At 43.4% G+C, this 23,387-nt stretch overlaps 1 protein-coding gene across 7 annotated transcripts in view; it reads right to left on the bottom strand.

Moving 5' to 3' along the window:
* Positions 1–23,387, bottom strand: part of RBM47 (RNA binding motif protein 47) — a 145,431-nt gene that overhangs the window by 103,442 nt on the left and 18,602 nt on the right. The window contains exon 1 of one of the 7 annotated variants that reach the window (XM_029946798.1): positions 1,623–1,667. The exons of the other annotated variants lie outside the window; for them this stretch is intronic. The gene's annotated coding sequence lies outside the window, so the exon portion shown is untranslated. Of the gene's footprint in view, positions 1–1,622; positions 1,668–23,387 lie in introns of those variants that run through there. 7 annotated transcript variants of the gene reach the window in all.

The following is a 23,387-nucleotide window of genomic DNA, read 5'->3' as shown; positions in this document are numbered from 1 at the left end:
AACTAAAAGCAACCAATAGAAGGGGAGAAGATATTTGCAAATGACATGTCAGATAAAGGATTAGTATCCAAAATCTATAAAAAACTTATCAAATGTTCAACATGAAAAAACGTTCAACATCACTCATCATCAGGGAAATACAAATTAAAAGCACAGTGAGCTACTACTTCACACCAGTCAGAATGGCTAAAATTAACAAGTCGGGCAACGCCAAATGTTGGCGGGGATGTGGAGAAAGGATCTCTTTCGCATTGCTGTTGGGAATGCAAACTGGTGCTGCCAGTCTGGAAAACAGTATGGAGGTTCCTTAAAATATTAAAAGTAGGAGTGCCTTGGTGGCTCAGTCAGTTGAGCGTCCAGCTTTGGCTTGGGTCATGATCTCATGGTTCATGAGTTTGAGCCCCGCATCGGGCTCTGTGCTGACAACTAGCTCAGAGCCTGGAGCCTGCTTCAGATTCTGTGTCTCCCTCTCTCTCTGACCCTCCCCTGCTCATGCTGTCTCTCTCTCTCTCAAAAATAAATAAAACATTTAAAAATTTTTTAAAAATTAAAAGTAGAACTACCTTTCAACCCAGCAAGTGCACCACTAGGTATTTATCCAAAGGATACAGGTGTGCTGTTTCGAAGGGGCACATGCACCCCAATGTTTATAGCAGCACTAGCAACAATAGACAAAGTACGGCAAGAGCCCAAATGTCCACTGATGGATGAATACATAAAGAAGATATATGTGGTAGATATATATATATATATAGATAGATAGATAGATATAGATATAGATATAGATATATAGATATATATATAGAGATATATATATACAATGGAGTATTACTCGGTAATCAAGAAGAATGAAATCTTGCCATTTGCAACTACATGGATGGAACTAGAGGGTATCATGCTAAACGAAATTAGTCAGAGAAAGACAAATATCATATGACTTCACTCATATGTGGAATTTAAGATACAAAACAGATGAACATAAGGGAAAGGAGGCAAAAATAAAATAAAAACAGGGAGGGGGACAAAGCATAAGAGACTCTTAAATACAGAGAACAAACTGAGGGTTGCCGGAGGGGTTGTGGGTGGGGGATGGGCTAAATGGGCAGGGGCATTAAGGAGGACACTTGCTGCGATGAGCACTAGGTGTTATACACAGGGGATGAGTCACTGGAATCTACTCCTAAAATCATTATTGCACTAGATGCTAACTTGGATTTAAACTAAAAAATAAATTAATTAAATTTAAAAAATAAATTAAAAATCTTAGAATCCAGGTCACTTATCTGTGTGCCTGAATCCTTCTCTCTTCCTCATTTTCCTTCTTGAAGTTTCAAAGACAATCTCTTAGTTGTGAAAGATAATTGAACAGTACAACATTAAATGAGCGGAGGTTCCTCATTTGGAAGAGTTCCTCAGAACACTACAGATTAACCTTTTGGGTCCCAAATGAGGAACCGCAGGCACATGGTGGAGGCCCTATGACCATAAGCAGGGTGACAGTTGATCTCCACCTGGATGGAGAAGGGTCTTGAAATCATGGCTGCCAGTATCCTCCAATGAGTCACCAACTGGGGACCACATTCCCTGGCATTCCCTGACGGGGTCAGCTGGCTTCTGCTCACCTTTTCTACAGCTTTCTCTCGTATTTCTCTGCAGTGGCTCACTTCCCCGTGGAATGGCCTAGCACAATGATTCATGACCACCCTCAGTCGCATCCTCTTGGTTGACCAGCCCCACAAGTCCCATGCTTAGTCCGCGGCAGGCTTCAAATGACAAGTCCAGCAGTCTTCGTCTGAGGCTGTCAGCATGCAGCAAGAACCTGGCCCCTGGCTTCCTGAATTGCCCTTTCTTGCTGATGACTTCCTGTCCCTCTCAAATACAAAACTGCATTAATCATACCGACTCCATGAGACTGTTGACGTCATGTCAAATGGGCCAGTGCCTTTGAGCAGGAGCTCAAAGGAGGTAGCAGCTATTATTTTTTGTTATATTTTGGGACTCACAGTATACGTTATAAGGTCTCAACAAATGGTAAGGAATAGATTATGTTAGAACTTCACTTTGCCTTTAGACTTTTTGTTTTCTTCTAAAATATATTCCTTGGCAGGACAACATAGCATCACTATTGCTTTAGTCATATCATCAGCCCAGAGTAGAGTAAGCAGAGATCAAGAAAGTGCTCTTGAAGATTTACCCTTTGTCCCTTTCCCTACAGAAACGTTTTCTGACCAGGGAAGCAAATGTAGTCTTAGCATTGTGACCATAAATGATGCACTAAAACAGGCAAACCAACACACGACAAGGATCATATAGCATTGATGCCCACCGGGCACTGGAGTAGTATGAAAATGTTACTATGGACGATTTGGTTGTTGCCTGTATCCTAAGATTTACCCAAAATATTCTAGTTTCAGAACATACTCACTTAGCAAGTTTTCATATCTCATTCAATTACACTCAAAGTTCACACATAATTGAGGAACAATCCCCAATACATCACCCTAGGTTCGTAAAAGGAGTTGTAAGCATGTTCTATTTTCCAACACCTTTCTCTCACTGGCATCACTGGATGTGTATAAAATAATTAAGTAACAGGACAAAACAGTGCTTGACTAAGTGACAAAGTAAATGGCATGGACATTATATGATTTCTCTCTTCTTGCCCCTCCACATGTACTCAGCACCCTTTTTCCAACACCATTTTGTGTCCTTGGAGGCTGATCCATCTGGACTAGAACCCCTTTCCCTCTGCTACCCCACTGAATTAAGCCAATGGAGGCAGAGGCAGAAGACGGGAGCCTGGAAGTAGATCAAGGTCAGAGTATTCATTCTTTCCCTTCTGGGTGACGAAAGGGTGGCTACGGCTCTTTATCACGGCTCCTGACAGGGCCCCCTTCATTTAACTGTTTTCCTTGGGTTCTTGGCAGAACTTTACAATCTCTTGTTGATTTCCCTAAGCCCTGATAATCCTTTTATTAATTTCTCCTCAATCATCCTGTTGAGTGTACATCTGTTTCCTACTGGAATCTGACCGGGGTAGCTGTCTTCCCTTTCTCCTACAAAGATAAAATCACTCTAGAAACTGGAGTTTGTTTCAAAACAACTTATTGGAAATGGGGGTCAAGAGGGAACACCTTAATTTAAGGATGTTCTGCCAAGATTTCAAGCTCTTAGAACAAATATCTACTGAGCACCTGCTATGTGGAAGCATAGTGCTAGGTGTTGGGAACAATGCAAACCAAGAGCTTACATGCTATTGGGAAGAGAAGACTACACCTAAGTAACCAAACATTAACACTTGAGGCAGCAGAAGCTCTGTGAAGTCCAGAGAGCAGGGCAGTGGATGGACATGAACCGGGAAGACACTGAGAAGGCACTTTGGAGATATCAGCACTGAGAGCTGAATGAAGAAAAGGAGGGAGCAAAGGCGGCAGAGCAGTGGAGATCTGAGGAAGGAACATTCTAAACAAAAACAAGTGCATAGGGTGCCCGGGTGGCTCAGTCGGTTGAGCGTCCGACTTCGGCTCAGGTCATGATCTCACGGCCCCTGGGTTTGAGCCCCCCGTCGGGCTCTGTGCTGACAGCTTAGAGCCTGGAGCCTGCTTCAGATTCTGTGTCTCCCTCTCTCTCTGCCCCTCCCCTGCTCATGCTGTCTCTCTCTCTCAAAAATAAATAAAACATTAAAAAAATTTTTTAAACAGATTCTTATTTTTAAAAAAATAAACAAACAAACACAAACAAGTGCAAATGTCCTACAATAGGAACAAGTTATATTGTTTGTCTGTAAGTCCGGGAACAGGAGTCTGCAGCAGGAGTGTGGTGATGGAGGAGGCGGGGAGGCAGCCGAGGAGGGGGCAGTGGCCAGGGATCCCAGGAAAAGGGCTCACCGGCCATGGTAAGGAGTCTGGGTTTTATCCTAAATACAAGATGCCACTGGAGAGTGTTAAGCTTTGCAGACAGATATCTGGGAAGGTGAAGAACGAGAAAGCATCGCATGGAGATGGTTTGTGTCTTGGAAGAAGACTTCTCCCTGGTTGGTACAATCTACTTGTGAGAGGATGACGGTGAGGTCAGTGTGATTAAGTTGTCCCCTGTCAGAAGAGAGCCCATTACCCTGACAGAAAGTTTTTAAGTTTGTTTATTTATTTTGAGAGAGACACAGGGGGCGCATGAGCAGGGGAGGGACACAGGCTCCTCCGCGCTGTCAGCACACAGACTGACACGTGGCTTGAACCCATGAACCGTGAGATCATGACCTGCACCGAAACCAAGAGTTGGGTGCTTCACCGACTGAGCCACCCGGACACTCCCGACAGAAAGTGCTTTAAAAGATAACCCGGAAAGCGGGCTGAGCATGCGTGCGGGTGGAGAGGGCTGCTGGTGGCACCAATGGCAACGGGAGCGCAGGAGGGAAAAGCGCAGGAGGAAGCAGCAGCCCCTACACGGGGGGCCCTCGGCCCAGCCTGCTCCCAGCCCTGCCCTGCAGAGCAGCTACCCTCACCATACCCCGCACGGACCTCATTCCTTATCCCCCGGGGCCACTTCCCTTCCCCTGTGCCCACCTGTGCAAGTGGGTCGCCGCCCCCCCTCGTCACCGTGCAGGAATTCTGCCCAGCGACAGACTCCTAGTCCCTCCCTGCCTTCACCCAGTCAGGCACCAAAGCTTCTGCTCCCAGCTCCCAGACACGTCTTTTTTTATTTTTTTAAGAAACTAATTAGTTAATATTTTTAAATTGAGAGACAGTTGATATAGAACACCGTATTAGTTAAAGGTGTACAGCACAGTGATTTGATATTTGTATATATTATGAAACGATCCCCACAGGAAGTCTAGCTAACTTCCCCCTCCCACCCCCCAATCGCAGAATTACCTTGACTTTCCAGATCTGGCCCCTCCTCTCTGTCCCAAAGCCAACCTCCCGGCTCAGGGTCTTCTCTCAGACTCCCAGAGCAGCTTCCTTACAGGATGTCACCCCCAACTCCGGTCCTCGTTGCCGAAGCGATCTTCCCAAAACTGGGATCGTGGTTCTGTCACGCTTAACACCAACCAGTTGGTAGAGCACGGCAAGCGCGCCTTCTCCAGGCTGATGTCTCAACCTCATCCTTCTGTGCTGTGACCCAACGATTCATTCTAAGCTACTGACATCTCCAGGACACACTGTTCTGGCTGCAGGCTGTTTCACGTGTCTCTCCCAGGCCCTCTGCCTGACTCTTCTCCAACCTGGGGCCCTATTCTCAATACCTGTTCCCCTGTCCACAAATCATGTCACTTCAGTCTTTCCTAATCAGCACCCTGGCAACACCCATCTCATTACTGCCCCTGCGCACACGGGACTCTCTGCCAACTTCCATCGGGGTGCCTGTGACATTTGTTATCCTAATTTTAAACTCTCTCCCTTGACTATTTAGTGAGCGCCTTGGAGGCAGAAGCCTTTGTATTCCCAGCACCTATCAGAGAACTTGGCACACAGTAAGTGCTCAATACATACTCTTTAATAAAACCTTAGTAGAGATATGGAGTGTGCCAAGTACAGAATACACAAAGAGAAGAGAAACTTCAGATGAAAGGCTGATTGGAGACTGGGGCAAAGAACAAAAAAAAAAAAAAAAGGAGAAGAACAAAGTCAGGTCAAGGATGAGCACTAGGAGTGGAGCAAGTTATTTTCACAAAACCCTGTTCGCAAGTGAATGGCAGGTGTGACAGCCTTCTGGATCCAACAGCAAGATGGCAGGTACGGTCTTTGAGGACAATGGTGGATACTTTATAAGGCCATTAATAATAACAACAATACCACAACTTCAAAATCAACAGCAATTATCAACAAGTGAGCACTCCTCACGTGCCCACTTTACATGGGTTATGTCTTCTAATCCTCCTAAGGATGCTATCATGAAGGGACCATTACTGTCGCATTTTATAGATAAGGAAACCAAGGTTTAGCATTTAAAATACTAGTCCAAGGTCACACAACTAGAAAATGCAGATCTAGAATTCAAGCCCAGGTCTCTGACTCTCAAACCTAAGCTTTTAACCACAATTACTATGGTGCTTATCACATACTATTTAAATGCTTTATAGAGTTATCTATAACTTGACTGATTAAACCATACGGTTGGATGGTTCTCTTAGCCAGATGAACTGTTTAAAGTTTCAAAGTTTAGATTATGAGATTTCCCCCGTTGTGAGTGGAATAAATATGTGATGTAGTTTTGCAGTCAAAAAGTATCAAAGACCACCTGGGTTTGACAAGCTTAAAAAAAACCAGAAATATTAAATGTATTTTGTGATTTGCTATGGCATAGAGTTTGTTGCGCATGTTCTGAACTGAGCTCTTTGCGATGGTAAGAGCCCTGTGGACCACGGCACAGAACCTTGCATTCCAATCCAACAGACCACTGCCGCTCTGCATTAATACCACACAAGAGATGCATTATGTTTTAAACTTTATGATAGCCACATCTAAAAAGTACAAAACCAGGCAACATTAATTTTAATATGTTTTCTTCTATCCAACATACCCAAAACATTATCATTTCAACGTGGAAATCAAGATAAAAAATTATTAAGGGGTGTCAGGCTGACTCAGTTGGTGGCACACGTGCCTCTTGATCTCAGGGTATTGAGTTCAAGTCCAACGCAGAGTACAGAGATTACTTAAGAATAAAAAATCTTTGGGAAAAGAGGTGGTGGTGATGGTGGAGGGCACTTATGGGGAAGAGCACTGGGTGTTGTATGGAAAACAATTTGACAATAAAATATTATGAAAAAAAATCTTATAGTTCACATTCACTTTTTTTGCAAAGTCTTCAAAATCTGGGTATTCTACTCTTAGAGCACATCCCACCTTGAATGCAAAATTTTCATGAGAAATGATCCCTATTACCTAAAATTTACAGTTGAAAAAGCAGTCCTATACACCGAAGCTGCTCCAAACATACTTACAAGCTTCCCAATAAAATTGCATTTAACAACAAAAAAAAAAACTTTACACCGCTTCTGTCTTCAGATTGAATGAAAATAAAAAATTCAGCTCAGTCGCCCTGGCCACATTTCGGGAGCCCCCAAGAGTGAGTGGCTATTGTTTTGGACACCACGGGTATCGATCATGGGGTTTTTTTTTTTTCACATGCTCAAAATGGAAAGGTCAGAAAGCTGAAAGGCGTGCAGGCTATAATGTGTGAAGTGACTGTCCCTACTTATGGGGTGAATACCTTAGCATTCACTACTTCCATTCATGTTGTACAGCCTGTGGTTGAAAAACACAGCAGACCAAATTACTGTGAGGCACATTATTAATTCATTACTTTGCTTTTCTAACAGGTCGTACTTGGGGTCATTAAATGAATACCTAGTCCATGTGACTGGACTACTTAAAGATTTTATCCCAACAAATCTTTGTTTGCAAAATCAAGAAAACTAAGAGGATTAGGTGTTTCCATGTCAGCTAAACTAGGAAAACAGGGTTGCTGCTGTTTATTTTAAAACTGTTATGTGCACAGGCCAAAAAAAAAAATTGTATGGAATGAAATTCATGTGCCAAATAAAAATGAAAAGGGGAAAGTAAGATCAAGTTCCTTTGAGCCTAATTCTTACGTGTCCTTTTCATTTCAGAGCCTCAGAGCAAGTCTGCAATCATCAAGAACTATGTCTTTTATTGCAGAAGTAAAGAAGCAACTAAATTACCCCATATATATACACCTAATTGTTTCATTAGGCTCTAATAAACTGACCTTTAAAGGTCTGTGTAAAGAAAAAGTGCATACATTACACAACTGCCTATTGTTTCCTTGCTTCATCCTGGCACTCTTGGTTAACCAGAATAACCGCATTGGTGGGGCTTCTGGCGCAAAATCCGTCTTGGCATCCACACTTCCCAACGAAATCAAAGCAAACCCAGGCGTCTCCAGAAGACAGAGGTGTCTCATCACACAATCAAGCACGGTTTATTAACTATGCTCCTACTGTCACTAATGAGATCATGACAAGTCATCCATCCATCCATCCATCGGCCAAAAAACTTAGCTCTTTAGGGCAGACACAGAGGCTGTTTTTTTTTTTAATTTTTTTTAATGTTTTGTTTATTTTTGATACAGAGAGAGACAGAGCATAAAGGAGGAGGGACAGAGAGAGAAGGAGACACAGAACCGGAAGCAGGCTCCAGGCTCTGAGCTAGCTGTCAGCACAGAGCCTGACGCGAGGCTCGAACCCACGAACGTGAGATCTGACCTGAGCCCAAGCCGGAGGCTTAACCGACTGAGCCACCCAGGCGCCCCGAGGTTATTTTTATTCTCTGCTGATCCCCACACCAAATACAATGGCTGGTAAATAGTAGGCACCCTAGAAATATTTGCTGAATGAGTGAATGAATGAACACATTCTTGGGAACAAAAATGGAGGCATTCTTTGGTAGTCTGGAAGGTGGTAAGTGGAATGACATCCTTTATCTCTTCCCACACGACCCACATCTCTGGCCTCTGGCCTCTTCACCTCCACCCTTAGCTCCCTCCCTAGAGTACACTGGATGTGTAAATCCACTCAGTTCAACAAGGGTTCACTAAATGCCCAGGGACAGAAAATCATAAGAAAGGGAAGAGAGGGTATACATCGTAGAGGCTTAACATGTTAGGAAAGTGCCGTAAGTGTCCGAGCCCCACCTCCCAGTCCTCTGCAGAATGTGCTAAATGTGAAGATACCCATGTTGCAATCGGATAGGTTTGTCCTGTTGAGGTTTGGGGTAAAGTACCTTGTTGTGTGTGGCGGTGGTGGGCATCTTCCCTAAAGAATGTGATTATTGCTAATGTTACACACCCTGAAATATAAGCGACTTCTCAAACCAGAGAAGAATCTGAAAGATGAGACTTTGACCACCAGGAACAGAAACTGCCATTTGAGGTTTTCTCTTGGGTGTAGAGTCAAGCTTTGGGAGGGTGCTGCTGAATAACTGGACTAATGGCAACCCCTATTTCATGGAAATGAGAGGCAAGGAGGCTGGGAGTAGAGGCCCAGCTACCAGCAACAGTGAAAAGGTCGTATCTTATTAAGAGTAGCTAGTTGCATGTAACTTTCTGCATTTATTCCACTCCCTCAGGCATGCTATATCCAGCACAGACTCAAGTTTTAAAGTCAGAATGGTGGTCCCAAGAAAAGCCAGGCGGAGGTAAGGTCATTGATGAGCCAAGAAGACGGTGATCCTTGTAAATACAAGTCGCACCAGGAGGGCCAGCCACTCCTCTTCACTGATGATGCCCTCCACTGCCAACTGGGAAGATCTGTGTTCCCTTTTAAGATTTGTGCTTTGTGGGTTTCCTTACAGAAGACAGCGCGTACACCCTCATTGCCATTGATGGCAAGGGAAGCAGGTTTCAGAATGGTTGTGCATTAGTCATGAACAAATATTTTAGATAAAGGTGTGACCTTGGCCATATCGCAAGGCTCCCTTGAGCATCAGTGTCCTCATTCACAAAATGAGGGGTCTGGACTGAATATAACCAAAGGGAATTTCCTACTCTGACATGAGCTACCATCATAAATGCTAAAACGTGTGATATACACCAAGCACTTGAAGAGCTGAGAACGGAAGCTTCTGCGTGCGCTGGGGAGGTTGGCAAGGGCTCTGTGGAGGAGGCAGGGCTTGAGCTGGGACTGAGGATAAAGAGGATGCAGGCTTCAGGAGACACATGCAAAGGGAAAGGGGCAAAGGAAGAGCAGAGCAAAGACTCAAAGCCTTGGGTCTGCAAATACTTGTGGCAAGTGGGGAAATCCTCACCGCTGAGTTAGGAGCCAGGGGCTGGGGCTGAGATGGAGGGGCCACTGGCATGCCCAAGGAGGAGGGGGTATGGGAGTGACACAATGGGAGAGGCCAGAGCCCCCGACTTCCCTTATCCTTCCAAACATTCACCCACAACTAGACATGGATCAAGTCCATATGTCAGGGGGCGTCTGAGTGGCTCAGTTGGTTAAGCTTCCGAGTCAGGATTTCAGCTCAGGCTGTGATCTCCCAGTTTGTGAGTTCGAGCCCTGCGCTGGGCTCTCTGCTGACAGCTCAGAGCCTGGAGCCTGCTTTGGCTTCTGTGTCTCCCTCTCTCTCTGCCCCTCCCCTGCTTGCTCTCTGTTTCTCTCTCTCGAAAATAAATAACATTTTTAAAAAATTAAAAAAACAAAACACTACAGCATAAAAAAACCTAATGATTTTTGTCCTGAAATTCACCGGCTGGGATGAGAGCCTAGAAGCAGCTTTGTGACAACAGCCAGACTTTTTGATCAAAAAGGCAAAATTATTTTTGCCCCAGCTTTGTCTATTTGCTCAGATGTCAGTCAGAGACTGCTGCCTGGGTTGGTCTTGGAACGCAGTGATGCTTACAAGTAATTATTGTGCTACAGTTACAACTCCAAAGAAAGATCCTGCATTCACGGGCCCCAAGGAGAAGACTGAATCGTTGTTATAAAAAGAGTGGGCAGGGCAGAAACCAGCCCGTCCTGGTGACAAGGAGAAGCACGAATGAAGTGCCATAATCTCTCAAATACCACCCACTCTCTCTCTGCCTTCTTGGCAATGAGAGACATCATCTCCAACAACTGCTATATGCAACAGCAGCGAGCTGGAATTTGGGCTGACATGTCTGGTGTAGTGTCCCCTTCCAATCCCTTCTTGGTGTGCCATCAAAAATTCTGGTATTTGACAAATCAAAGCTGCACGGAGATACCACCTCATACCAGTCAGAGTGGCTAAAATGAACAACTCAGGAGACTACAGATGCTGGCGAGGATGTGGAGAAACGAGAACCCTCTTGCACTGTTGGTGGGAATGTAAACTGGTGCAGCCGCTCTGGAAAACAGTGTGGAGGTTCCTCAAAAAACTAAAAATAGAACTCCCCTATGACCCAGCAACAGCACTGCTAGGGATTTACCCAAGCGATACAGAAGTGCCGATGCATAGGAGCACATGTACCCCAATGTTCATAGCAGCACTGTCAACAATAGCCAAAACATGGAAAAAGCCTAAATGTCCATCACCTGATGAATGGATCAAGACGATGTGGTTTCTATTCAATGGAGTACTACATGGCAATGAGAAAGAACGAAATCTGGCCATTTGTAGCAATGTGGATAGAACTGGAAGGTATTATGCTGAGTGAAGTAACTCAGTCAGAGGACACATAGAGGACCGCTCATGCTCGGTCTCTCAGAAATAAACATTAAAAAAAACTTTTTAAAGAAAAAATCTTAAAGAAAAAAGAAATACTCAGGTGTGTGTGAAAGAGAGAAGAACAAAGAAAGAGGAAGGGGAAAGGAGTTTGGGAAGGGATGGGAATCTTTTAAATTTAATGTGGGCAACTGATTCAAGTTTTAAATACTGAGCAGGATAACAGTGCATATAAAATCCAACACATCTTGGAGCCTCGTTTTGCCGGACGCCTGCCCATTCGCAAGCTCTCACCTGGGGCCACTAAGCAGTCCTGGCAGAGGTCCCTCTTTCCCAGACAAGGGCCCTGGTTTCCAGACTGAAGACACACTGCCCCAGCTCGTGACTGCCACTGAGATTAGCTGGGATGACCTTAAAAAGCAATCCAACCCTGTTGGGTAGCCAAAGGGTCCATCCAACTTCGGCTCGGGTCATGATCCACGGTTGGCTGAGTTCAAGCCCTACATGGGGCTCGTGCTGTCAGCACAGAGCCCACTTCAGATCCTCTGTCCCTTCCCCCGCATGCCTCTCTCTCTCTCTCTCAAAAGTAAACAAACATTTAAAAAAAAAAAAAGAAAAGCAATAGTCCAAAGAGTAGAAATAACCCAAATGTCCATCAACAGATGAATGGATACACAAAACATGGTATAGCCATACAATGGAATATTATTCAGTCTTAAAAGGGAATGGAGGGATCATACACTTTATAATAAGGATAGACATCAAGTACATCATACTACCTGAAAAAAAACAAACCCCAAAGACCACTGTATATTCCATGGATATGAAGGATCCAAAATAGGTTAAATCCAGAGAGGCAGAAGACAGATTAGTCATTGCCAGAGACAAGAGGAAGAGGGAAGGGAGTGATTTCTTAAATGGATATGGGGTCTCCTTTAGGGTGATGAAAATGTTTCGGAAGTAGATAGAAGTTACTAGTTGCATAACACTGTGAATGTACCAAATGCCACTGAGTTGTATCCTTTAAAAGGGTTAATTTTCTATTACGTGAAAGTCACCTCAGTTTACAAAAAAAAATAGCAACAGCATCTGGGTAAGAAAATCTAGGAGTGGCAGATGTGGGGGTGGGATTTCACAATCATCTTGGCAGGTGATGGGTTCCACCTGGCACGCCAGAAGGGCTCCGCAGTGGAGACACGGGAGGGAGTTCTCCGGGTGGGACACGCATCGCGCGTGAAGCCATACGGCAGAAGGAGCACACCGTGCTCAGGGCCTGGGAGGAATCTGGTCTGAGGTAAATGTGTGTGGAAACTGAATCTCTCAAAATTTATCTATTTTGGGGGAGGGAGGAGATACCTAGGAGAGATTCATGATGGTAATTCCAGAGAGAATCACTTCCAAAAATAAGTTAACTCAGGAAGCATGCCTGTCCATAAACAAAGTGATGCTACACTTGTTCTTAACAGCGCCTCCTCACCTCCACCACTTCCCGCTCAGATTCAAATGCACAATCTTTGACTTTTGCTTGAAAAGTCCAGGGGTGCCTGGGTGGCTCAGTGGGTTGAGTGTCCCACTCCTGATCTCGGCTCAGGCCAGGATCTCACGTTTCCGTTCAAGGGATAGAGCCCCGTGTCAGCACCGATGCCGCCTGGGACTCTCGCTCTCCCTCTCTCCCTGCCCCTCCACTGCTCTCTCACTCTCTTTCTCTGAAAACAAATATTTAAAAAATAAAAGTCCAACTTCCCTTCTCCCCCCAGTACTCACTCTTCTTTTCCTGGCTCTCTCTCAGACTGAGATTTCAGGTGCAGGGACTCTGCAAAATCTAGCATCAGCGTGGAACACAGGGAAGGCATGATTTCAATAACTAGCTTATTTTCCTCATATTTCCATGATCTGTATCTCATCACTTTTAAGTAACTCCTCGGGAATACACAGCTGGATGGTGTCCTTCAAGGTGGGTTTCTGACTGTTCACTGGCATTTGTGAGGTAATTTTTACAACTTCGTGAATTAACATTCTCTTACTGAACTTGGTACAAAAAAGAATAATCTCAACCAAATCACTTCACTCCCACAAGACCAGCCATTATTACCAAAAAAAAATAAAATAACAGGAAATAAGAAGTGCTGGCGAGGATGTGATGAAACCGGAACGCGCACCAGTGGGAATGTAAAATGGCGCAGTTGCTGTGGAAAAACAGTATGGCAGTTCCTCGAAGACTTCAACAGACAGTATATAACCCAGCAATTCCAGTCCTAGGTATATACCCTCAAAAAAACTGAAAGCAGGGACTCAATAAACATTTGCACACCAATATTCCTAGCAGCATTATTCATAATAGTCAAAAGGGTCATCGGGCCAAGTGTTCATCAGCTGATTAAGTAGATAAACCAAATGTGGCATATACAGGCAAGGGAGTATATGTCTTAATTCAGTCTTACAAAGGAAGGAAATTCTGACACATGCTACAATATGAATGAACCTAGTGGGCATCATGCTAAGTGAAATAAGCCAGTCGCAAAAAAGACAAATACCTCACGATTCCATTTTTCTGAGTTAACTACACTAGTGAAACTCACAGAGAAAGTAAGAGAAAGGAGAACGGGGAGTTATGGTTTAAGGAGTTTCAGTTCGGGGCAAAAAATGAAAAAGTTCCAAAGACAGAGAGTTAAAGTGGTAAATTTCACACTATGTATATTTTACCACAATAAAAAAAATTTTTTTAATCATCTTTCATTTCAGGCGGTAGTCAAAATGGAGACAGATGCCCAAGTTCACACCCAGAGTGACTCTGGTACTCGATTCAGGCTGCACACCCTCGAGAGTCCTTGCCCCTCCACGTCCATGTTGAAGTGGCATTCTGAACTTGAGTTTGGTTCACTAACCTCCCTATCCAATTTAACTTCAATGAAAACAATGTGGGACTCACTTTATTATAAAAACATTAAATGACTTTTTAATTCAGTGATCCACCTTCATAAATGGAAACCATAAATAATATCTGACTAAAGCAAAGAAGGCCACTTTTAGATGTACCTGAAATTCTGCTCAATGTACAGCCCCGCTGATCCAAGGGAAGAGTTTAGAAAATCGTGTTTTTCTCTCCTCCCCTCCTCCGCCCACTTCTAATATGAAAGTTTCCACTCTGGCCTCTTTTCTCAGCCAGAACCATGTAGGAGTAGGGAACACAAGAGACAGCATATTCTGTGATAGTCAGAGATAGTTCTCCTGATTTGAGAGTGATAATGGAGGGATGAGGGTCATTGCGCAACGCTTCTCAGACTGGTTCTTTTGGAGATGTTTCATAAAACAGTATGTTCCGGTGTCTTTCACATTTTTTGTACTGAGATAGCAAATCTGCCTGGGGTGACACTGGACTGAGATAGGAAACGTCAAGGCCTTGGAGGCCGGCAGTCTTCCTAGAACTGAGGACAGAGTTCAGACTCAAAAACTACCCAAAACTCCTATCACTGGTAGGAGTGTATCAATTGTCATTACTGCCAAAACTCCTCTCCTTGGCATTCAAGGCCTTGCCTAGCCAGACCTTAATATGCATATCCATTCTCAACTCTCCCTCTGTATCCCTTCATACCTGGGCAAACTGAACTTCTACCTGTTCTCTTCTTGTCACCTGTTTATCACTGTCTCAGTGCTTTTGTTCATGCTGTCCCCGTGGCCTAGAATATTCTTCCTCTAAATTCCATTGATCCAAATCCTTCTGTCCCTGCCACCTCCTTCAAGAAGCCCTTCAGACTGTCCCCAGAGGGAAATCACCTCTCTCTCCTGCCTTTCCATTCCACCACCTTTTCCGCACCTCTCTCATACAGCCTTTGTGACGCTCTGGTTTGACTTTTTTACCCTGCAGTATTTATCATTTTCTGTCATTCATTTTTTGTTTCACTAACTCTCTTAAAAGCACCTGGAGATTGAAGTATCATGACTCTGTCTTCTACCCTTATGATGGCCACACAGATCGCCATCCCTCTCTCCTCTGCTAAGGGAACTCCAAGGTCTCTCAACTAACAGACGGACTGGACTGCCTGACTTCAAAGCCCACGAAACTCAGCCCAGCACTACTGAGCACTATTCAGCTATTACTAGAAGAGAAAATAATCAGTTGGGACACTTATCTACATAATTCTGGCTTGGGAAGGGGGAAGATCCACTATTAAAGAAACAAGGAAGAGGTATCATGACTATCATTTTTCTTTCTACAAAAAAAAAAAAAACTGAAATATCCTCATCAACTCTTCACACAGTTTATGTCTAAAAGATCATTTGTTCAGTCACTCTGCTGACTTTCCCCTATCTATCTGCAGCCAGTGTAGACATAATTCACTTCGTGGGCGGTAGGCAGAATTCTAAGAGTCAGAAGACATGGAAAGCGCAAGGGAACACAACGTGCCAAATCAGAGACACGGGCAAAGCACATTGCTAAACTGAGAACTTCCAGGAGGGGGGAGATGACTCTCCCTGTCCTGTTCTTTCTGCCCCAGGACAAACAGAATTTGCTGGTTGTAGGCACAAGAGTGGGAAAAGTGAGAGCGAAGGGAAAAGTTTAAAGCCAAGGAGTAAGATATGATCATTCAGGGGGTTGGGAGGGGAAAGGTCAATCATTGCTGGTCTCCTGAGACAAGAGAAAAAAAATGTTTCTAGGTTATTTAAAAAAAAAAAAAAAAAGCCTTGTGCATTTCAGTCTGTTCCTGGCCAAGGCATACATACCTGCGTATGAATCTTTCCCCAGCCAGATTATTTACTCTGTGTTTGTGTGTGTGAATATAGTACCCAAGGGGTCAGCAAACATGTTTTTGCAAAGGGCCAAATAGTAAATATTTTAGGCATTGTAGGCCATACAGTCAGTTCCAACTACTCAAATCTGCCAAGTGGCACAAAAGCAGCCATGGACCATACATCTTATGCTGAATGCCAATAAAACTTTATTGGTAAACACCAAAATGTGAATTTCATATAATTCTCAAGTGTCACAAAGGACTGTTCTTCTCTTGATTATTTTTTCCCTGACCATTAAGAATGTCGGGGCACCTGGGGGGCTCAGTAGATTAAGTGACCAACTTTGGCTCAAGTCATGATCTCATGGTTGGTGAGCCCTCACATCAGGCTAGCTGCTGTCAGCCCTGAGGCCACTTTGGATCCTCTGCCTCCCTCTCTCAAAAATAAATTAAAAATATTAAAAAGAAGAATGTAAAAGCCTAAGTATTATTTATGTGTATATATGATATATAGTAAAGGCAAAATAGTCATGCCAAGAAATGGTAATCCTGCATTTAGGGTAGAAGCCACTGCTGTAAATAATGGAAGAGGATGGGGTGAAGTTCACAATGGGGCTTTTCAAGTATCTCTCTAGTGTGGTCTTCCTTTTTTTAAATTTTTTTAAAATGTTTTTTATTTATTTTTGAGACAGAGAGAGATAGTGCAAGCAGGGGAAAGTCAGAGAGAGAGGAAGATACAGAATCCGAAGACAGGCCCCAGGCTCTGAGCTAGCTGTCAGCACAGAGCCCGACACAGGGCTCGAACCCCCAAACCAGGAGATCATGACTTGAGCCAAAGTCGGATGCTTAACCAACTGAACCACCCAGGTGCCCCTAATGTGGTCTTCCTTATGTTGGGCTGTGGACACAGGGGTACGTGGTATACCATTCTTTGTCACTTTCAGTAGGTCTGAAATACTTCAATAAAACAAAGCAGACTCATCAAACATGTGCTGAAACTCATTTCTGTTCCTGCAGTAACAGCTACATCAGTAAAAAAGAAATTAAACAATATTTGCCCAGGAAAAGCCCATTATTTCAGCTTTTGAATCCTCATAAGATTTTTTTAGGATCTCAAGCAATAAAGAACAAGGCACCAGAGACAAAAATTCCTATCTCTTATCCAAAGCATCTTGATTTTACTTGTGCATAAAGCATTTTCTGTGTTCTGTAACAGGACCTTTTGATCAAGTTAGCACACCAGCTGGTGGCATAACTCTACAAACAGCATATTTTTTAGGCAGAGAGCTATGTGAGGTCCCCCCCTTGCTTGCTGAAAATTCTTTAGTGTATTATTGCATAGCAGAGTAGTGTGACAAGGATCAAAAGATTAGAAATAATTTCAATTAATTCCTTCTGCTAATATAGGCGAAGGAATGACCATGTAATTTTGCCTCAATTTCCAATGGAAAAAAAGTATGTATTTCATTGACCAAAATAACAGGTCTTTCCAATTCTGTTTTCGAGAATCAAAACATCACAAATTCTCTGCAGGAATGAAAGACAGAAAATGATGTAATAGGATAAAAGTATAAATTAAGCTAGTAATGAAAACTCTTTTGATTTAGGATTTCTACGTTCTTTTTCTACCCAATCTCCAGCAGCTTTCTGTCCTCTACTCATATATATTTAAACTGCAAATGAATTCTTTCAGAAAAGTCCTCTGTCGGACAGCCTGAGGGAGGATCTGCCCTTCTAGTTCTGGAATATTAATGAGCTCACCATCTTTAAGTTCAGCAAATAATTAGTACTGATAAAGACTATGCTATAGAACTAAAATAATTATTAGAATAATAAGTTCTTAAAGTTCAAATGCCCCAAAATAGAGAAAATAGTAATTTCAGCGAGGAACTTTCAAACCCAAATAGGCCGTACCAACTCCAACCCAGGAAAATGTAGATTAAATTTGGCTGATCCTCAGTACGGCAGATTAAAAATGGCTGCAAAAACTTTGACCACAGTCCTCCCCTGGACAGGTGGAGTTTTCGTCCCTTCTCATAAACTTGGATGGGCTCTGTACCTGCTTTGACCTGAAAGTGACACTTGGTCCAGCTTCCAAGCCCAGTCCTGAAAAGACTGCCAGCGTTGATGTCCTTTCGTGGAACACTCACCCTTGCAGTGCTTGCCCGACGTGTAAGAAATCCAGCTAACTTGCAGAAGAGACCTGACGGAGAGGCTTGAGCCCAGGTGCTAGGCCTGAGGGAAGCCATCTTGGATTCTGGGACCACACTAGATACAAGATGAATACTACCACCAGAGCCCTGTTGATACAGACATAGCAGAAGAATCTTCCCACTGAGCCCTGCCCAAATCATAGCCCACATCATGAGAGATGATAGGTACTGATTGGTGGTTATTTGACTTACTAAGATACAGGGTACCCTGTTGTACACCCAAGAGATAACTGGGGCCCTTGCATAATTCTGGAACTAATATAACCTCTTGCCTTTACTCTCTGGAGATACAGCTTTCTGGAAAGGAGGGATCTTAAACGGTTATTACTCTTGAGAGTAAAACTAGGCCCCACAAATGAAAGTTAACAGAAAGAAGATACCACCTATGTATAAAAAAGAACTTCCCAGTAGGGTTTTCCATTCCCAGCCTGCAGTGTCTCCTGGAAATAACTGATCCCTGGAGGAATTCAAGGTGAAGAATGGAAGCAGTGAAGCCACACAGCAACAAAACCCTCCAAGTTTGGAATCAGGAAGACCTGTGTCTGGATCTGTTTTGCTGTAATTACCTGTGTGTTTTAGGGCAAATTGCTTAACCTCCCTCAGTCTATCTGCTCACCTGTCAAACAGGGATATTAATAACAGCAACCTCAGAGAAGTGTAACAAGTGTCTTGCCCATGGGAAGCTCTTGGTGCACACGTTTATCAGATCACGATTATCACTAACGCTGCAAAAGTACTTCTGCACTGGATGGAATGTTGAACCAGAAAGCCCCTGTGTTCTTGTCCAACAAGCTAGAGGATTCCGTGGCCACTCAAGGAAAGTTTGTTTGCTGAAAGCTAAATGAAAGCAGCCAAAAACATTTTCAATTACAACTCAATCAAGTCGATGGCATGCTCTTTTTGTTACCTTGAGGTTGTTTAATTTGTACTTAAGACCCCTGATTATTTAAGCAGAAAAGCAGCAAAAGAACAATGGATTTAACTCACATGTCAAAAAAGCTTTGCCAGCTTCTTGGTTGCCTTGACATAATTAATCACAAAGCCTCCATTGTGGATTTATCCTGTAGATCGTTCACCACTCTTCCCTCACTTAGCGTTTCTGGAGGCTCAAAGTCCAAGCACAACTGCCAACCCCAGGTGGCCCAGAGTCATGAACAAAACTCAGAGGAAATCGGTTCAGTCAGTCACTTATCAACTCTGTGACTTAGGACAAACTTAAAAAAAAATCTCTCTGGACCTCACTTTCCCCATCTGGAGAATGGATATTCATGAACCCTCATAAAGATGTTCTAAAGATGGAAAGGAATAAGGACTCTACAGGATCCAAATGTTGTAAAACAAAACACAATTGTTACCAGTTATTACTCTCATAGTCACAACACGGCAATAATAAATCCCAAGGCAACCAAGCCAAATGAAAATTGATAAGCAGCTCATGATCCTAGATTCGTCACTAGTTACTCTGCTTATTTATTTCTTTTTGGAAAAAGGCTTTTTAGTTTAAAAAAATTTTTTTCCTAATTGTGTTGATTTTCTTTCCATTTCTTAAAATATAGACCTTTGACTGAAGAACACCACATACGAACGAAATGTACAGGTTAAGGGAGTACCTCTCTTCAGTTTCCCAAACTGAACACGCATGTGTCACCAGCCCACCAGAAGTGGCCCCTCGTGGCCCCGTCTGGTCACCATCCCTCCAAGGCTGTACTATCCTGACTTCTAACACATAGGTTAGTTTGTCTGTTTTTGAGCTTTAGGTAAAAAGGAATCTTAACAGCATACATCACTAGGGGGTCTGGCTTCTCTCGCCGTTGCGTTTGGGAGCTTTACGCGTGTTTGCACATGTAGCAACAGGAGTTCATTCTCATTATAGTATCCCATTGAATGAATAGACCACAGTTTTTACATTAATTCTACTATGGATGGCTATCTGAGTTGCTTCCAGTTTGGAAATATTTTTAATATGCTAAGGACACTGTTAAACTTATCTTTTGGTGCACATACATATAGATTTCTGTTGGTAATATATCTGGGAGTAGAATCACACTGGTTCATCAAGTATATATATTTTCAGATTTAGTGGACCCCTTTTTGGTACCCAACATTTTAGATTTTATTTTAATTTATATTTCTCTCCCTGCTTCCAGGATCTCGCCCCTTCGTTTGACTTCCACACACCACCAATCCCACTCAGCTTTGTTAAAAAGAGTGCTGATCACATTGTTTGTTTGAAAACATTCTATGATTTAGGAATACTGTAGTTCATAATACTATCGCTCGCATTCAAGGTCTTTTACCGTTTGGCCCTAACCCATCATTTATTCATTCAATAAATAACATTTCCAGCCTTGAGGCACTCACAATCTGATAAGGACGTACTAGACAAGTAATAGTACTAAACGTACTATTGTAAACATCTCCGAGCCAAGTTCTGCAGGAACACAGAGGATCTCGAAGGATTTAGAGAGGAGGAATTATTTGAGCTAGTCCTAAGAATGGAAGACGGAAGAAGACAGAGGAGAGCAAGAGAGACAGTCAATGGAAGAATATATTATAATGAAAAAGCATGATGAGTCCAGAGAGGAGGGAAACATGTTTGATGTGACAGCCACATGGTATCAGTGCTCGATTTGGGGCTGGAACTCAGACTGAAACTGAGTTTGGAAGGCCCAGTACAGCCTTTGAACCTTATCCTGCAAGCCCCAATTTCTCAATCAACATGACACATCTGCTGGTGTGCATGTAGCTGTAGGTGCTAATGCGTTACGGCATTTCATTTTCTTTTTTAAATTTTTTTTAAATGTTTAACACTTATTTATTTGAGAGAGAGAGAGAGGCAGAGAGGCAGAAAGAGAGAATCCCAAGCAGGCTCGAGTGGAACTCGAACTCATGAACTGCATGAGATCATGACCTGAGCCCAAATCAAGAGTTAGCTGACTGAGCCACCCGGGCGTTCCAAGGCATTTCATTTTAATGGTTTGGTTTACCTAAATGTACATCAGAAAAGTACCGAGTTTTCTTTTAAGGCAGTGAGATAAAGTTCCACTTTAAATAAATGCATTTAAGCAAAACAAAAGTGAGCTGATTTAAAGAAAAATATTAATTCAACAACGATATAGGTAAAATATAGGTATGGGAATAATTGCAAAGGTAGTAGGAAATGGTTGGTATTGGGAAACCAACGTAGAAAGATGGAGAATGAGGAGCAGTTTTTAAAAAGAAGAATGGCACATTGGATGAGTCTTTCCCAAGGACGGCTGCTAGGGGAGGACACCCACCCAGCCTCGGGCCTCATCTATCGCTCTCGCCTGCACCCCCTTGTCATTTCTCGCGCCCTGGACAGTTCCCCAGCCTGGGCTTGCCTTGCCTCCCGACCCTGTCGCATAGCTAGGAAGTGGTTGAGCAGTGAACTCCGGAGCCAGAATGCCTGGCTTTGGCCCCTAACTCTCCACTTACTGGCTGGTAATGTGGGTAGACTGCTGTGCATCTTTGTTCCACATGCCAGCTCACTGGGTTGTAACTCAGAGGGCTCAAGAAGTCAATTATTTGTAAAGGGTTCAAAATGTGCCTGACATTCAACAAGTACTGTGCTCCATAGGTATGTGTTCGTTGCAATAATGGGTTTTACCCACCCTAAAATCCACGCTCCCTTCCTTCTAGGTCTTGCAAAAACCTTTCTGTTTATTGAAAATTCAGTCGAAACCAAATGGCCATCAACTGATGAATATGTAAATAAAATGGGGTCTATCCACGCAATGAAATATTTCCAGCCATAAACAGGAACGCAGAGCAGATACATGTTACAACACGGATGAACCCTGAAAACATACATGCTAAGTGAAACAAGCCTGATACAAAGGCCACATATCGTAGGACTCTGTTGTTAAGAAATGTCCGGAATAAGACAGAAAGCAGGTTAGTGGCTGCCAGGAACTAGGGGAGAGGGAAATAGGGAGTGACTGCTTATCCGACATGGGGTTTCTATTTGGGGCAATGAAAATATTCTGGAATTAGACAGTGGTAATGGTTACACAACTTTGTGAATCCACTAAAAACCACTGAATTTTACACTTCAAAATGGTGGAATTGATGGTACGTGAATTATCCCCAAACAAACAAACAAACAAACAAACCCAGCTAAAAGGCCATCTCTCCTCTCTGATGGCGCTTTCCTTTGGGCTCCCCTGTTCAGATCACATGCCTCATTATAGGACACTATGTTGGCACAGGTCAGTTATTCCCACTGGAGTGTGAGCAGGGTTTGGGAAGGAAGAATGCCCTGTTCACCTATACTGCCCCAGGATTTAGCAGAATGACCCAAACCCAGCAGTTGCTCCAGTAAATGCTCATCAATATAATAAGCAGCATATTCACTACCACTGAAGGGAAGAGCACATTGGGAGAGTGATTTATTTCCTCAAGAGTGTAGGCTCTGAAGTTCCAACCCAGTAGCAAAAGATCTCATGCCCCTGCACAGGCGCCCAACCCTGTCAAGTACTAAGAGTGTGTACAAAATAGCATTAAAAGCCCTTTCTTTCACCATCGAGATTGAAACAAGCTTAGACTTGGATTTCTTTTTCTCTCCTGTCACCGAGGCTTGTTTGTGCTGAGCAAACATGCAGATCCCGAATTTAGAGATTGTTGGAGCACTAAGAATCCCTTTCTGACAATCACAGACCTGCCAAAGCCACTGTTAGCGAAACAGGCACGATCCAAGACCCGCACAGACACTACACTCCGGGCGCACACCTTAGGCAGTACCTAGAAGCAGCAGAAATCCCACAAGGGTGACACCGTTGAACAGTGAGTGTCTTATATGTTCGTTCCTTAGAGTCAGTCTGCTAATCCCCCTGTCATCGCTGATTTAGATAAACAAGACGCACGGAACATGCGAGCTATCTGCAATGTTTGATTACACTTCTATCCTTTTTATATCCACTTTGGGGAGGCAGGTGTGAAACAGAAAGAAACGAGAGAATGAGAACTTCAGTTTACATTGCCGCGGTGAGACTGTGGGTCCCCTGTGAGCACAGATGTCCTCTCACGGAGCCTCAGTGCCCACCTCTGTAAAATGGGGACCACGGGTACCATAGGGCTGGTGTGTGGATCCCGTGAGCTAAAGTGAGGGACAGTTGTAGACAAAATTGCAAGGTGGTGTAGCACAACTATGTGGGGGGGGGGGGGCACACACATTACAAAAGACCTTAAAGGAAAAGAGCACAAAGTTTAAGAACTCTGGTGATTTTTCTTCCTATTTTAGTTTCCTTTTTTTTTTTTTTTAAACTTTCTGTGACGTAAAG

Source organism: Suricata suricatta, chromosome 1 (genome assembly GCF_006229205.1).
Source record: "Suricata suricatta isolate VVHF042 chromosome 1, meerkat_22Aug2017_6uvM2_HiC, whole genome shotgun sequence".
In the NCBI taxonomy this organism is placed as follows: domain Eukaryota; kingdom Metazoa; phylum Chordata; class Mammalia; order Carnivora; family Herpestidae; genus Suricata; species Suricata suricatta.
Note: the sequence above shows the minus strand (reverse complement) of the source record. Positions and strands in the feature narration are given on the sequence as shown.